Source organism: Cydia splendana, chromosome Z (assembly GCF_910591565.1).
Source record: "Cydia splendana chromosome Z, ilCydSple1.2, whole genome shotgun sequence".
In the NCBI taxonomy this organism is placed as follows: Eukaryota; Metazoa; Arthropoda; class Insecta; order Lepidoptera; family Tortricidae; genus Cydia; species Cydia splendana.
Genome location: NC_085987.1, coordinates 46,804,920 through 46,821,755, shown reverse-complemented (window position 1 = coordinate 46,821,755; position 16,836 = coordinate 46,804,920). Strand labels below are relative to the sequence as shown.

The following is a 16,836-nucleotide window of genomic DNA, read 5'->3' as shown; positions in this document are numbered from 1 at the left end:
TGGCTTATTATTAACCGAGCAACTAAAATATTATACAGGACCTTTCACTGGGCATATAATAATATAATTTGGCTGTGCATTAATATTTTAACGCCAATAAATTTATATTAGCCTCAAATTTAAGCATCATATTATTAAAATACTGGCAGCAAAATCAAGCCACCCAAAAAAAAACAACGGGTTGCACTCCGGGAGTGCCGGAAGAAGTGAAAACTCAATGACATTGTAACAGTTTTTCGATCAGGTCACGTGTCCGTCTTACGTCTTATGAATCTTACGGTCACGTGACTTGTCGCGAGTTTAACATTTTTTACCCATCACAAAAAGTGCACAGCGCCGCTAAAGAAGTTTTCACTTCAAAAATATAATAGGGAACTTGAATTGATAGGTTGGCGTCTAAAATACCACCAAATGACAAAATAAAATACTTTCTTCTTCCTCGCGTTATCCCGGCATTTTGCCACGGTTCATGGGAGCCTGGGGTCCGCTTGACAACTAATCCCATGATTTGACGTAGGCACTAGTTTTTACGAAAGCGACTGCAATCTGACCTTGCAACCCAGAGGGTAAACTAGGCCTTATTGGGACTTGTCCGGTTTCCTCACGATGTTTTCCTTCACCGAAAAGCGACTGGTAAATATCAAATGATATTTCGTACATAAGTTCCGAAAAAGTCATTGGTACGAGCCAGGGTTTGAACCCGCGACCTTTGGATTGCAAGTCGCACGCTCTTACCGCTAGGCCACCAGCGCTTCAAAACAAAATACTTTAAAAAAACTTAAGTTTTTTAATTAATTGATAGCCGTTTTCTTTTTAAAATGTGTTTATAAATTGTCCCCAATATAATAATTCAGTTGCCAAATAAATATTTGGTACCTGCCTAAAAATCTCTAAAAATAAACAAAAGCTGTAACGGCATTAAAATGTTGTCTCATATTGATATATTATAAGGCTCTGTTTTTGTCAATATATTAATTTTAGTACCCATTTTTTTTAACTACTCAAATTCGACGAATTAGTTGACCGGTTAAATACGTGCCACATTGCAAGTTAACACATTCATTGCCACTAAGTGCTACGGGTTACGCACGTAGCGCGTAGCCACGGTTTCGCCGTATGTAGTGCGTAGTCGCTACGAACAATGTACCCGGCGGTCGGGTTCTTGGCCCTAAATGTGTTAAATAAAAGCTTGTAAAAAAACACTAATATGAGTAAATGGACCACTGTCCAGAAACTGCATCATTGCTTATATAACCAGTGTGGCTACCACCAGTTTGACACTGACATAAACGGTATCGATAATATAATTTACTTTGCATCTCGCTCGTACTCGCATATTCGTGCGAGCGATACGTATAGAAAGTAAATTACGTAGACGTTAGCGTATATGTCAGTTTTGACACTGTCAGTTGAATCGTGGTACGGGTACAGATGAAATAGAAATATACTCGTTTCCGGTGTCAGGATTTTCTTCCTGCACCTATAAAAGTACACGTAAGTGCATTTTGCTAGATTGCCTTGTGGCACAAGGTAAAAGAGGTAGGTAGCGTTTACTAAAACGCTGGCACCTTAAAGTCAAGGTTGCATAATAAAGTGCTTAATAAATAGAAATAAAACTTCATACTTCTTAGCTAAGAATCTTATACATACATTGAAACGAGCAGTTCTTGTATATATATTTATATATCTAGGGGATCTCGGAAAAGACTCTAACGATTTCGATGAAATTTGCTACATGGGGGTTTTCGGAGGCAAAAATCGATCTAGCTAGGACTTATCTCTGGGAAAACGCGTATTTTTAAGTTTTTATATGTTTCCCGAGCGAAGCTCGGTCTCCCAGATATAGTAGATTATGCTAAGTAGGTAATCTATTTGTGAAATTTGTAATTTTTTATTTTTTATTGTTAGGGTAATAAAGCTCTCCATAGCCTGAATGACACAAACGGAACCCTTATTTTAGTAATATTCATATTTCCGTCTGTTTGTTTCTATGTTACATCCTTTTATCTCAAAAACTATAAGGTAAATTTGAATAAAGTTTGGAACTTTGGTGTGTTTTGCAAGACACTGCTAACTTTAAACAGAAAAATTTCGCGGTTTACGCGTTTAAGAGGAGTTTCAAGAAGTATGTCTATTTTATTTTTAAATTTAGTTTTTACTTTCTCAATGGTGTCAATGTGATACCAGAAATTAATTTAGCACCCCTATTCAAGATATCGAAAAACTTGACTAAATTAAACTTGTAGCAAATTTAATCAGCTTTCGGTTTATGTTGAGAAGTTAAGGGTAACATTCCATTTCCAACGACAGCTGCACTACTGTCAATTTTACTATGGAAATTGTCAATGACAGCGATGCGTTCAGTACCGGTAGTGCAGCTACGGTTAGAAATGGAATGTTACCAGAATTGCGTTCCTCGGCGGCAAAACGCTCCCGGTACAGCTTATGTGTTGCACCACAGAGCGCCCGCCGCCATCCGTCACTTGTCCGCCGTAAATAATAGCCCGCTAGCAGTTTATTTATACCCGCATTATGGAATCACTGCACTTATGTACAGTCTCAGCACTGCAGAAGTTGCTAAGCGGGCGAGATGTTCAAAATTACCTTGACACGCTCTTATTCTAATTTATTCTCTTAACAATACTATCGCGTCAACATCATTTTGAACACCTCGCCCACTTAGCAACTTCTGCTGTTGACTGTACATCCAATAGGTACCTAAAACTTGGTACAGTCGACGTCAAAGATATCTTTACATTTTTCGCCTTATTACAAAGGAGTAAGGTAATATAATAATATTACCAAGTTACCTATAGATGTTCATTGAAATGACAATAGAAAGAGTTGCGTAAAAACAGTTGAAAAGTAAAAAAAAATCTATAGATAGATAGATTTTTATTTGGTATTAACGTATTAATCATACACCGTCTATTGTTACATAATAAAAATTGATTACAAAAATTATAATAAATTAAAATTGTACAAGTTAATAAATTATTCCAATTCTCGTAAAAAAATAATGACAACAATTATAATTATAATACATTAGGAATTAGGAGATCAATAAAATATACTTTATTCAAATTAACTAGGTACTTACAAATACAAAAGAAATAATCACAATTACATGTAGCAGGACAGTACTACTATACCTAAAAAGATGCATTGCACACGGGGATTTGGACATATTTCATTCGTCCAGAAACTCATTAACCGAATAGTAGGCGTTCATTATGCAGTAATTCGTAAGTTTACCAACAAAAATAAAATCGGTGTCAACGGTTTTGATTGGATCGGGTATATTTTATTATAATTTTTTGCACCCATTACACCAAGAGACTTACCGGTTTTTTTACGCCTATGAGCGGGGACAGCTAACCCCGGCTTCCTCCTTGCCTTACCTTTTGCCACAGGAAACTCATGCGGGTTTCTCCTCACATATACCTACCGAGTGTGTCCTGTAATCTTTTCTTAGACCTAGCGTTTTCCCGGCCCAGCGCCAGGGTCCGCTTTCCTATTGAATCTTTTCCACTTAGCCCGGTCTACGGCATCCTCAGGTGTGAGATTCTTCTTTTCCATGTCAGCTATCACGACGTCTAACCAGCGCTTCTTCTGTGTCTTGTAATACGAGCAAACATCGAGAAAAAAATTAACCGGAATTGACAATCGTGTGAGGAAGTGGGTCAGCATTGAGCGCGCAGTTGATTTTAGCGCGGTTTACACACGGTTTAGTACAGTGAAACAAATGATCGTCCTAATACAATGCGATACACAAGTTCGCGCGAATTTTACTCGTGCGAACGCGCAATCAAACTATATTATTGCAATCCTAATGAGGGTTTCCGCGATCGAGTTTTTCACTAGATGACAGCACCGTGGCAAGAAGTCTAGCTGTCATAATCCACCAATCATGTTTATTGGTCGATCTCGATCGCGGACACAAAATTAAACTCTAGGCTGTACTCCTCAACCTGACATTTGTTCAGCGACTTTTTACAATATGTCGATAAGCATATATGAAAGAGGTTTGCAATATACTACTACTACCTACCTACATACCTATCAGCCATTGATCTCCTCTGCTGGACATAGGCCTCCCAAATAGACCGCCACCGGGAGCGATCTCTAGCACACTGCAGCCACCGGCTCCCAGCGACGCGTAGAGAACAACCGTCCATCTAGTTTGTGGTCGTCCGACACTGTGCTTACCCATCCGTGGCCGCTACTCTAGGACTTTTCTGCCCCAGCGGCCATCGACTCTTCGGGCTATGTGGCCTGCCCTGCCACTTCAACTGTGCAATTCTGCGGGCGATGTCGGTTACTTTGGTCCTTCTACGAATATCCTCATTTCTGATTCTATCACGTAGAGACACTCCGAGCATAGCACTTTGCTAACATACTCGAAAATATCCCTCCATTCCTCGACGCTATAAAAACAACTCAAATTTTCCCTGAAAACAAGGAAATATAATGATTTGATTAAAAAAGTGTTGCAACATAAAACTGTTAGTGTGTTGAACCGAGGGACCGGTATCTCAGATTTTGCTAGCAATTATTTATTTACGGAGAATCGGCGCGAGGCGGGCTGCCATACAATTTTGTGATTAAAATTGAAAACAGACGTCATAGAAGAAATACTTAAGATTTGGCGCAAATTTCCAGTTTTAAAAACAAACTGCCGACTATATTTTTTATCAATAAGTTAGGTTTGTATGGTTTTAAAACGGTAAAAAGCTCCAACTTCCCCGGAGGTTCCCAACTGTGGGACGTTTTGGGGCCTTTGGCCCTACCCGGTGCTCGGCCTTTGGTCTCTGGCTGTCTTCGTTCTTTCGGCTCCCCGCTTCGCTTGTTAAAACGCTTATGTTATTGTTTGTGTGGGAGCATTTACCTATTTTACCTTGAGCACCCCCCACGAATTTCTAACACGACCGAAGGGATATCTACTCGCACGTGTATCGTACAACGTTTAGAATACACATGCAGGCCCTTTAAATTTTCAACATATTATGCACGTCCCACTCAGAAACCAAACGGTGGTGGTCAGTAATCAAGTAAGTAAATGGTGGGAAAATGCCGATGACAGGGTCGAGTGGAGAAAACGAGCGGAGGCCTTTGCCCAGCAGTGGGACACCAAAATAGGCTAGAGAAAAAAAATGCACGTATATTGTTAGTTACCGCACTGGGGCGGTGAAGTAGCCCCTGTACCGTAAAGGTTATATTCTGCGTTCACATATTATTAACTGACATACGCACATTGAATATAAAAAGCTTATAAACAGAATAACGACTAAATCCGTTTGTGCGTCCTGTCTGCGAACGTTATCCCGCCATTACTGCACTTTATGACGTCATTCGGTGAAGTTCGTTAATGGTATTTTCCAATTGAATTTAAACCTTAATGTTTAGCAATACGGTTGTAGACGGTGGGTATTCAGCATTCGCCCGGAGGTGGCAAGTTAGGTCGAAAGGCATATAATAAAATTCATAAAGTCCATGCAAGAGTGTTGTACAAAAAGTTCTTTTACAGTACATATGGTTCTATTTTCCCGCACTAGTGCGTATAAAATAGCACTTTTCGTGCGTATGTCAAAAGTTTAAAGGGCCATATGTACTGTAAAACGTTGTACGATACACGTGTGAATAGGTAATTCGAAACTAGTGGCAATAAATTAAAGCACGACCGAAGGGAGTGTTTTAAATCGACACGAGATCCTCTTTTCCGCACTTGTATCGTAAATAACTATTTCAGTAGGTAGGTACATAATGGTGCTACTTTACCGCACTAGTACAATAATTGGCACATTTCTTTTGAGAAAATAAATTTGCCTGGCTTGGCCTGGCTGGCTTAATAAAGCCCGTATGCTGTAAAAAGTTATACAATAAACGTGCGAATAGGTAATTCGCAACTCGTGTCGATTTAAAAGACTCTTCGGTCGTGTTTCAATTTTTCGTCACTCGTTGCGAATTTCCTACATTTAGGTACCGTAAAACGGGGTGAGTAGGTTTCGCGGGGAGAGGTGGGTTATGAATGGGGAGAGAAGGTTTGAGAGGGGGGTGAGAAGGGATTTTAAGGCTACTGCTACAAAAATAATGTATTCCAATTTAAAATGGAGCTATAGTAATACGCATAATAAAAAAAAATCGATCCATCAATCTTCCAAATCACCTTTGTATGAGATTGAGATATTTATTTACAAAATCATAAATAATTTTACACGTCACAAAGCTATATACATTACTTAATTATCAATTTATCACTAGATTAAATTATTAAGTAGTTACCGTAGTTACATTTGAGTTCAGTTCTTATAAATAAATAATATCATTTTTAGAGATCAGCAGTTCTCGACATAAATTCACTTATAGTGTAACAAGCTAAACCAATTAACATTTTCTTAAGTTTACTAACAAATATTGCCTCACTAGCTGAGTTAATGACCTCTTTCGGAAGTGTGTTATACATTATGAGTATGAAAAACCCTCTCACCCCAAATACGAGGCACTACGGGGTGAGGTGGGTTTTCCTCTTTATCGTCAAAGTTATGAAATGGAACTACCCAAAATAAAATAAAAACTAAATTACAAACGTCCGGAACGCGAATTTACAAAAGCTATACTATTTCAGTCACGACTCAGATTCTAATAGGTGAGCTTTTGTTTATGCATATTACTTGACAATATCTATACCGTTTCAGTAAAAAGTACTCACTGAAATGGATTAGCTTTTGGCATAATTATTTTCAAATATTATTTACGCCAAAACCTAGTCAAGTTTAGTAAGTTCAGTCACGTTTGAATGTGATATCAAAATTTTAATAATACTCATTTACCCTTATGGTTTACATTTTGTCGCGATATATTTAAACATTAATGCTCTCACAATACCTAGTCGAGCGGAGTCTCGCCGTCATTATTCAATATTATTCATCGAGTATTATTTGTACGACACTAAAGTTCACTGAACATTGATTTCAACAATTATTTTTTTACTAAATTACCTTTCACCTAGTATTCACGTTAAATTGTCAAAAAAGTAGTTTAGGTTAGTTTGATCTGCAACCTCCAAGAAAACGAAATGTTGCTGGAAAAGTGGGTTAGGTTAGAACTGCGACCCCCCAGAAAACGAACTGTTACCAAAAATTTGGGTTAGGTTAATTTAGAACTGCGACCCTCAAGAAAATGAACTGTTGCCAGAAAAGTGGCTTAGGTTAGGTTAGAACTGCAACCCCCAGGAAAATTAACTGTTGCCAGAAAAGTCGTTCTATGTAAAGAAAAGTCGGTTCGCTGTTTGGTCGCAGTTCACCTAACACACTCCTCCTCGCTTCGCTCGTCGTCGCACCTATCTTGACTCAGTGAACTCTGTCAGTGAAATGACTAGACGATATCGTATTAATAATTATCTAGCAAATGGAATGATTTGACCAAAGAAATGACACTCCAAACGTTGTACACATAATAATAATATACTTAACAATAATTCTATAAAGTAAAACATTGTCATGATGAAAATTTGGCGAATGTTGGTTGCCAAAGTAAATCATCTACGAAAACTTGTCTGGCAAGTGAAATTCGGACACTAAAACTTCGGAGAAAAGGCAGAATAGCATAGTAAATCTTGGTCCTTAAATAAATCATCTACTTCATTATGTACCAATGTATTATAAAATACAGTCGACTTATAATTTATATTATGATTTCACACTAAACATGTCCTAATAAGAAATCTCAACTGATATAGTTGTTAAATGAAAAAAAAAATTAGGCATTTTTAAGTAATTAGCACGAACAGTAATTAATACAATACAATCGGAGTCATTACTAAAATATTATTCAAGTTTTAGATCGCAACAAGCTAGCATTTGTAGCAACAATATCCATATTAATTTAGCCAACAAAGTCTATACGATTTCAGTAAATTTCTGTACTGTAATGGATTAGGGTTTGGTCAAGTTTTGTCCAAACAAAAGCTAATCCAGTTTAGTTCGCATCCGGACCTTATCAGTATAGGCTTTGTAAATTCGCGTCCGGAACACTTATTATATACACCATTCAGTTGTCATATGTAAAAATAAAATGTTATCGAGGTTTGAATTTCAGTTTTGACCCTACTCACCCCATTTTACGGTACAGATCGGTTGAAGGCTGAACTGTATGCAAAATGATTTGCATAATGTTAAGTGATTAAAAATATATTGTAGGTACCTATAAACTAATTTAGCTCCAAAACTCAGCTTGTTTTTTTTTTCATTTGTAACCTGCTCTTTCGCGCTCATGAAATGTTCATATCGCTTTGACTGAGGTTTAAAGGCCAAGAGTAATCGAGGCCTGAATAAAGTCGAGTCAGGCAATCCACTTCTTCTTGTCATGTAGATCAGTTACCTAAGCTGACTTTATAATATTGATGTAGCGACGTTGCACGTCACTCATCTCACTCGTCACTCTAGAGGCTAAACTTCTCTAGTTTACTGGCGACAACTTATAAGGCTGTCCTTTAATAATTAACAGGTAGGGATGGGGTGAGACGCCAGCATTGCGAAACAATACGACTTTAATTAATTTTGTACTGGGCTATAAACACAAACATTTATGTTATATTTAAGCAGTTTTATAAGAAAAAACTATTTGTTTTAGTAAAAAAATACAATCTAATACATACCAGCAATTCTTTTTTATTTATAGACCTTGCTCGGAAAATATATAAAACTTTAAAATGCGTGTTTTCCCAGAGATAAGACCTAGCTACATCCATTTTTCGCCCCCGAAAACCCCCATATAGCAAATTTCATCGAAATCGTTAGAGCCGTTTCCGAGATATATATAAATATATATATATATATATATATGTGTCGCCGGCAAATTGTAAGAATCCGCCGTTTACAAACGGCGTCGGCATTTCACAAACGTTTCGCCGTTTGCAAATTGCCGAAGGCATTTTGTAAAATGTCTGCATTATGTATTTTACCTTATGGCATTAACGGCGCCGTTTGTAATTTGTGATGAACACACAAATAAATGCCCCTACCAGGATTCGAAACGGGGACCTCCTGCTTCGTAGGCAGCAAATAAATATGTCAGAATTTCCCAGAACTCCACCTACTTTCTACTCCTCCCACCGGCTTCTTGTCTGCGATCTCAAGAAGCCGGAGGTCAGCTTTCAAACCCAAACTTCGATATTCTTCCAAAAGCTGCCTTTTGATTTTCCAATCTAGATTAACTCCCATCCGCATAACAGTCACAGAAAACACATACTCATATTCATTCTCATTCGTTTAATGGTCAACTCTAGTCGTTACATCTGAGTTTTTACACAGCTAACATACTCATACTCATACTCATATTCAGCTGCATCCTCATCCACATACCCGACCCTAGTCGTTACGTTGGTACCCCTAACTGAGCCTTGTCATAGTCATAATAATGCCGTATACAGGTTGCTCCACTTTACGAAATATATCATCGCGGATTACTCAGACTTTCAGTCGCAAAGGGGCATTCCATGGGTTAAGGATGACTCACGGTACAACGGCCCTGGACCGGGCCGTGGCGTCCGACACTTCAGTTTTCTATCCTCCTAAGTCCTGAGTTCCTTTAAAAAGAACAAATTAAAATCGAATTTTGAACTATAGTGGAATAAAAGAATGTTCCAAATTCAAAACTGCAAAAATGACTCTGGGTCTTAGGAGGCTATAGAAAGCGTCACGAGATCACCGTCAACTGTCATAGAAAAAGAATTGGCGGGCGCTGGGCCCGGACCGTTACATTTCGTATTATGTACATTTTAACAACCTTAATGATTATTTTACAGCATTTTTTTTTCTCCATTGCGACAGAAAAAGTAATTCCGGCCGGGTACCGCCGTGGCCGGGTGGTCTAGTGGTTAGGACGTTAGCCTAGTTAGGGTAGGTTGAAGACGCCGGTTCGATTCCGGCCTCGGCCACCAGACGGCTTGGTCACGTTTCCTTTAATATGTGACATCTTTTTAATTGCTTATTCGAGTTATTATTTGTTCTGTGTTATTTTTCTTTAGGTATGTAATAACCCCGTTTTGCCTACCATACTTAGTGTAAGCCATTGAAATTGTTTCACATTTTATGTAAAAAAAAAGAATTTTCAGTATAACCTCAACCTGATGCCTCTTTATTCATAACTTGCTAAAAACGGGATATGTCCTTAAAAATCACATCATTAGGTCCGAGAATTTTATAAATCACATTATCATTCCACGCAGATGAAATCGCAGGCAAAACCTAGTTAAAATAACTATAAATAAAACACAAGCGAATACCGAAACAAAGTTTTCGCATCAACCTGTACACCCAACCCTTTCCAAAGTAATTACCATAGGGCAAAGCAATCAAAAACAGCAAAAACAACACAATCATTTATTAATATTAAATAAGTTGTAATCACCTTGCAAACCTAATCTAATTTTAATCATGCCGTCCTTAGGGATTTTAGTAAGCCGACGGGTTTTAGGGTTATACGTGCAGATCTGGCAGATGTATCTGGCAGACTAATCTGTCTATGTGTTTTGACGACCGGTCTGGACTAGTGGGTAGTGACTGCCTGTGAAGCCGATGGTCCTGGGTTCGAATCCCGGTAAGGGCATTTATTTGTGTGATGAACACAGATATTATAACGGGACCTACGTATCTACTACGAACCAGTATGGTTACCATCAGTTTGTCACTGACATAAACGCCGTCGAGAACGTAATTTACATTCTATACATCTCGCTCGCACTCGCATATTAGTGCAAACGGGATGTATAGAAAGTAAATTACGTTCTCGACGGCGTTTATGTCAGTGACAAACTGATGGTAACCGTACAGAAGTAGGTAGGTATACAGTCGACGTCAAAGATATGTTTACATTTTTCCCCTTATTACAAAGGAGGACCTTTGTAATATGTTTACACTTTGGCACCTTACCAAAGTGTAAACATATCTTTGAAGACGATTCTATTTACTTTTGATTGAAACACATAAAAAGTTTTCCTTCTTTTTTTATCCGTTTTGTGACTTTACATACATTTCATACGAAAACTGACCCATATGTCACGCACCAATAACCAATTAAAAACTTATAAGTATCTGTTTTTAAGTAGGTACTGGACGCATTATGATATAAAGTAAAAATAATCCCTTTATTCAATATCTAAATGTAAATACATACATACACAAATATCACAGGCACTTTTCAACATTGCAACTTACAAAATATCATCAATTTTTCTTTATAGACAATCCTCAAAATTCTACAGATTTTCATACACCTAGATGTTGCTATACAGTAAGCGTACCGTTTTTAAAAAATGCATGAGACACATACACGCTTATATTTTATATGGTATTTTGTCATATGGCCAACCCCGCACGTGACCTGGCTACGGGATGGGCACGGAATACGTTACGGCCACGAGACGTGTACTATTATAGAACTAAGTATAGTATAGTATGTATATATAGTACTCTAAGTATAGTCAGGGGTGCGAAACTCCTCCCTTCGGGCAAACTCGGCTCCGTTCGGCTCCGTTCGGCTCAGAATTGCTCCGAGCAATTATTAGGGTTGACACAAATTGACGTCGCTTTGCGTGCACGAGCACAGATGAGATAATTGCTCTAAGAAACTCTAGGTCCATGGGGTCCCAGCGCGCATCAGCATTGCGATACACCGAGGAAATGCCGCCAGCATCCTTGGTACAATGCCTCAAAGGGCCTATTTTAGATTTAAGCTAGTTATTATTTCTTTTTGTAATAGGTACCTGTATATATCTTGTTTGTAAATAGACAATTGCTTGAATTTTGACAATCCTAAATAGCCGAAAAGGATAGTGCAATATATTAGAAAGGGACAGCATGATTCGACCCTGAACCGCTGTCAAACTTCGGTTTTGTAGGAAGTTTTCTTTCTGTACGTATGTATTCTGTGGGTTCCTTTTTTTAGCATTCGAAAAACGGTAAACAATCCTGACGTAGGTATCTTTTTATTGAACAACACTTTTGAAAAATAAGTCACGGCAAATATTGGTACTATCGAGCTGTTCTGCTGATACACGACGTGGCCATAGGAACTCTGTGATAAAACAACGCAACCTATGCTTTTTAAAGTAGTCATAGTAACTCTATTTCAGATTATAAAAGTCTTTTTTGCATTGCTCTAAATTTGTACATGAGTGTATAAGATTGAGTTTTTCGCTGGCAGGTTTATCAATTCTATTAAACCCTGATATTAAATAAACTCTTTATTCTGACAGTAACTCAAAATCATAAATTTTTCTAAAACTTTTATATATCTAACATAAAATTAAAGGCACATTTGCACTGTTTGACATGTCATTAAATTACCTCTCACCACAAAACTGGAGTACGGCTGAATCCACACTGACGATATTGCTCCATAAATCATTTTAATATGAGCTACCCCTTAATATTAGGGGGATAAAGGCATTCTGCGGTGAGTGAAGAACGGGGGTTTTAACTGTTTCGTTAACGTGAATGTTGTAAATGAGATTAATACCCTTTGGTTAATAAAAGGGCTATCAAAAGTATAACACAATAAGTTATAGTAGGTACTGATAGGATGACTCACGTTAGACCGGGCCGTGTCCGGACCGGAGCTTCCGGGGCATCGTTTTCTATGGAAAGTATCACGTGATCGCCTGTCATGTCTTAGAAAAGTAAGCGCCGGAAGCTCCGGCCCGGACACGACCCGATCTAACGTGTGTCATCCTTATTAGTGTAGTAAATGAAGCAAGTTGTTGTATGGAGACCCATGCATTAATTTCTCAGTCGATGAAATTTAGCTAGGTTATTGTATAGCATGAGCCGAGACTAACATATAAATATCCAAAAAAACACTCCTAAGTTAGGTAAAAACACAAATCTGATTATACCGGGTGTGGCCTGTAACACGAGCAAAGAATTAAAACATAGATTGTACTCCTCAAACAGTGACACATTTGTTCAACAACTTTTAAAAATTATGAAGTATTTATACTCCCTATTTTTCATACAAAATAAATATTATCTTCAATGGACGCCATCGCCACGCCATATCATTGTGATTGACGTTGCTTGTCACGCCTTTAACATAACAAAATTCGCAATACATTGCGTCTTAGAATAAACTTTAAAGTGTATTAAAAATCAAACCACAAGTTATTTTTAAAAGTCGCTGAACAAATGTTGGTCAGTATGAGGAGTACAGCCTACAGTTTATTTTTTTGCTCATGTTACAGGCCACACCCGGTATATTGAACCGAGTAATTGCTCAGTCCAAAATCATTTTACAAAATAAGTTATTTGTATCAGTAATGTGATACTAGAAAAAAATCTAAAAGTTTTGTCTAACATGAGAATATTTTTTTATGATAATTCCTTTTTTTGCCGCTCATTTTCATCGGAAAATTACTCTGTCATTTTTTTCTTCTTATATGATCTTAGAATATAATTTGGCGCAGTGGCTAAGAAAATCCAAAAAAAAGCGTACCCAAATGTATGTATTATAGAACGATTAAAAACAGAGTGGAAAATTTTTAGATTTTCATTTTGTAGGTATAAAACGGCAATAAAATGGCATTCCAGTGAAAAAATTAGACTGAACAATTTTCCGGTCCAAGACACGCCAAAAAATTATATTTTATTAATACTGGGATCTCTGCTCGGTTATTTTTTTTGATATTTCATATATTGTTGCAATACGTTACATGAATACGTCCGGTGAAGAAAGTTTGAACGGAGCATTTTTCCGTAAAAAGTTATTAACGATTTAAGACTTTAGGTATTTACTTTAATTCTATTATTATTATTCTTTGGAAATGTATACAATACTTTTTATTTATTGATACTTTATCATACTGTAAAGTTTTTTCTGGCTGAGGAATTACTGCGGGGTCCACTACCTTTATTTACTACACTATATTTCGGCTTCGGTCTTTACTCACGTTGTTGCTCCAAATGCGCAAAACTATCACCCATAATAATCTTACAAGAATAATGTGTTTATGCCAAGTTTCATGTTGTTTCAGCTCGACGTTTTAAAATAGGAGGGTTACACAAGCAAAACCTTCCTCAAGAATTACTATGTATATCTATAAGTAGGTGAAAACCGCATGAAAATATTGAAAATCCGTTCAGTAGTTTTTGAGTTTACCGGGAACATAGTTACATACAGACAGACGCGGCGGGGGACTTTGTTTTTAGGGTTCCGTACCCAAAGGGTAAAACCCTACCCCCTACTACTAAGCCTATTACTAAGACTCCGCTGTCCGTCCGTCCGTCCGTCCATCCGTCCGTCTGTCACCAGGCTGTATCTCATGAACCGTGATAGCTAATTGAAATTTTCACAGATGATGTATTTCTGTTGCCGCCATAACAACAAATACTAAAAAGTACGAAACCCTCGGTGGGCGAGTCCGACTCGCACTTGTCCGGTTTTTTTCATAAGGTGTAGTGATTTAAGACCTACTGTACTGTTGTACAGTCAGCAGCAGAAATTGATAAGCGTGCGAGGTGTTCAAAATTATCTTGACGCTACTTTATTGTTAAGAGAATAAGAGCGTGTCAAGGTAATTTCGAGCACCTCGCCCGCTTAGCAACTTCTGCTGCTGGCTGTACCTATGTTTGACAAATAAATAAATAATATTATAAGGACATTCTTACGACACAAATGGACTATTAAGTCCCACGGTAAGCTCAAAAAGGCTTGTGTTGTGGGTACTCGGACAACGATAAATATAATATACAATACAATACATAGAAAACATCCATGACTCAGGAACAAATATCTGTGCTCATTACACAAATAAATGCCCTTACCGGGATTCGAACCGGGACCGGACCAGAGCTTCCGGAGCTTCGTTTTCTATGGAAAGCACCACGTGATCACCGATCAGCCATCATAGAAAATGACATGTCGGACGCCTCGGCCCGGGACCCTTATGTCCATGCCATGTCTGTCTGTCTGTCTGTCTGTCTGTCTGTCTGTCTGTCTGTCTGTCTGTCTGTCTGTCTGTCTGTCTGTCTGTCTGTCTGTCTGTCTGTCTGTCTGTCTGTCTGTCTGTCTGTCTGTCTGTCTGTCTGTCTGTCTGTCTGTCTGTCTGTCTGTCTGTCTGTCTGTCTGTCTGTCTGTCTGTCTGTCTGTCTGTCTGTCTGTCTGTCTGTCTGTCTGTCTGTCTGTCTGTCTGTCTGTCTGTCTGTCTGTCTGTCTGTCTGTCTGTCTGTCTGTCTGTCTGTCTGTCTGTCTGTCTGTCTGTCTGTCTGTCTGTCTGTCTGTCTGTCTGTCTGTCTGTCTGTCTGTCTGTCTGTCTGTCTGTCTGTCTGTCTGTCTGTCTGTCTGTCTGTCTGTCTGTCTGTCTGTCTGTCTGTCTGTCTGTCTGTCTGTCTGTCTGTCTGTCTGTCTGTCTGTCTGTCTGTCTGTCTGTCTGTCTGTCTGTCTGTCTGTCTGTCTGTCTGTCTGTCTGTCTGTCTGTCTGTCTGTCTGTCTGTCTGTCTGTCTGTCTGTCTGTCTGTCTGTCTGTCTGTCTGTCTGTCTGTCTGTCTGTCTGTCTGTCTGTCTGTCTGTCTGTCTGTCTGTCTGTCTGTCTGTCTGTCTGTCTGTCTGTCTGTCTGTCTGTCTGTCTGTCTGTCTGTCTGTCTGTCTGTCTGTCTGTCTGTCTGTCTGTCTGTCTGTCTGTCTGTCTGTCTGTCTGTCTGTCTGTCTGTCTGTCTGTCTGTCTGTCTGTCTGTCTGTCTGTCTGTCTGTCTGTCTGTCTGTCTGTCTGTCTGTCTGTCTGTCTGTCTGTCTGTCTGTCTGTCTGTCTGTCTGTCTGTCTGTCTGTCTGTCTGTCTGTCTGTCTGTCTGTCTGTCTGTCTGTCTGTCTGTCTGTCTGTCTGTCTGTCTGTCTGTCTGTCTGTCTGTCTGTCTGTCTGTCTGTCTGTCTGTCTGTCTGTCTGTCTGTCTGTCTGTCTGTCTGTCTGTCTGTCTGTCTGTCTGTCTGTCTGTCTGTCTGTCTGTCTGTCTGTCTGTCTGTCTGTCTGTCTGTCTGTCTGTCTGTCTGTCTGTCTGTCTGTCTGTCTGTCTGTCTGTCTGTCTGTCTGTCTGTCTGTCTGTCTGTCTGTCTGTCTGTCTGTCTGTCTGTCTGTCTGTTTAAAAGCAAGCAGCAATTTGGCATGGATACATAAATCATGCACTGCGACGGAAAGGTAAAATAAAAAGTAGTATACAATTTTTTTTAGTAGGGTAGGTACCTCCCATACAAAATGTTTTTTTTTTTGCTCGTCTCAATAGTGTGGGGCATCGTTGGATGAGTTATTAGCCCCCGTTTGGCCTATTTTGACAGCATGGTAACTACGAAACCCTACACTGAGCATGGCCCGACATGCTCTTGGCCGATTATTTAAAATTATCCCGCTTTCGAATTAACCATATTCTAACTTATTTCATTATTATTGTTATTATTTTCATTTTTATTATATTTTACTTTGACGATCATGATAGAAATTCTTATATTTTTGACATCAATGCAAACTTACGAGTATTATGTAATTGTCTTCATGAAATAAATCATCTTATCTAATCTAATCTAACTTATGTTTGCTGAAACATTACATTGTTCGTCATCCTCTTAACTAAGTGTCCTGCAAATGTAGTCCGTAATCTGAACGGGAACTTTCTAAGTGGAAAATTGCATGAGAATTTTGTCTTAAAAGTTTCCAGCAATTTTGGAAACTTTGAGAATGTTTTGCAACGTGCACATTGCTACATATATGCAATAAGATATGATCCCTATACATTTCATAAAAACTCGCAGAAACCTTAAAGGAGGAAAGTGGGAGGACCCGCGTGAAATCGCCA

The 16,836-nt window shown here is 38.6% G+C and overlaps 1 non-coding gene across 1 annotated transcript; it reads left to right on the top strand.

Moving 5' to 3' along the window:
* Positions 1-9,859: 9,859 nt before the first annotated feature.
* On the top strand, positions 9,860-9,937 carry Trnat-agu (transfer RNA threonine (anticodon AGU)). Its single transcript is given in 2 exon segments — positions 9,860-9,896; positions 9,903-9,937. It is a non-coding gene; the product is annotated as a tRNA-Thr (tRNA).
* The last annotated feature ends 6,899 nt before the right edge of the window (positions 9,938-16,836 follow it).